Source organism: Camelus ferus, chromosome 20, assembly GCF_009834535.1.
Source record: "Camelus ferus isolate YT-003-E chromosome 20, BCGSAC_Cfer_1.0, whole genome shotgun sequence".
In the NCBI taxonomy this organism is placed as follows: Eukaryota; Metazoa; Chordata; class Mammalia; order Artiodactyla; family Camelidae; genus Camelus; species Camelus ferus.
In genome coordinates this window covers 32470052-32471383 of record NC_045715.1, presented here as the reverse complement: position 1 = coordinate 32471383, position 1332 = coordinate 32470052, and positions in this window count along the sequence as shown.

The following is a 1332-nucleotide window of genomic DNA, read 5'->3' as shown; positions in this document are numbered from 1 at the left end:
GAGTGTGTTTTGTGCCCTGACCTTAAGTCACTGACTGACACACACCAGCCCATTCCTCGTTCCCCACCCCAACCCTGGAGAAACTAAAGACAGAGAACCTGCAGGTGCCTGTCCTGAGGGCTGAGCCCTGGAGGAGGGGCCATTCACTCAAATCCTTGAATGAAAGGAGTGGAGAGGGCGGGGGAGCACCAACGGCCCCTCCCCTCCCTTCCTCACTTCCTCACCTGCTGTTTTCAGTAAGGCAGGATCAGACTCGGTGAGCAAGGCTTACGTTCCTAGCAGCAGGGGGAGGCGGACAGAGCCACAGAGCTGGGAGCGCGGAGAACTCCTGGTTGGCCTCAAATAAAGAACGGTAGTACAGATGGCCCTGCTCACTGGAGTAGGAGAAAAAAATCCGCTAGACATGGAGCTGAAGGCCAATTCAGACATTTACGCACCTGACACTTTCATTAGCTCTTAAAAGGCACGCATCCGCCACCGAAATCACTCTCTGCCATTTTTATCTGCATCTCTTTACCTGCAGAGCTCACAGGGTATTTGTTGAGGGGGAAGGAACAGAAAAGAACAAAGGGAACAAAGAGCAAACAAATAAAAGAAACATTTATACGCAGCTACGTTCCCTAAATTCGTTCCTTGAATAATCACTGCTAGTAATGCCCTGTGACGTTTACTATGTTGTGTGCAGAACTTAATGAGAAAAACCCATGTAGTAAAATGATCATCAGTGGGATGATTTCTGTCCTCAAATTCTGAGATTCAAGAGGGTTTTCCATTTAAGGATTTACAGCAAAACTGATTTCCCTAGAGGATTACCTTGTGGCATCACTACCCTTAGACAGTGACCCTCTGTTGGCATGAGGAGAAGCCGCAAGAACCAGAAGCATCTACCTGTCAGGGAACCACTGACCACACCCCACCCCCGTGTCACCCACCTGAGGGACCCCAGGAACTGCCTCCCTGGCCCTACCTTCAGAAATAATCACGATGACAGGATGAGATTAAATACACCCTAATAAATAAAACTTCTAACCATTTCTCTCAGTATCTCAGATTTAACACTGTTTGGCATGACAATGGGTTTCAAAAGAGAATAGAAAGAGAATTCCAAGGAGGCTCATCCCAGAATCTTCCCTAAGGCAGTAACCTACATCCTCCAGGGTCCGATGGGCCATCGGAATTTCCCAGTAAATCCTGGCTTAAGGAGAAAGAGGAAAAGTGTACAAAATATAAAAATATAATATAAAGAGAAAGGTGTGGTCGCAATCACACGCTAACAGCAATGACGAGGCAAATTAGTGAATAACTGTGTCCGTGAGTAACGTGTGTCCATCT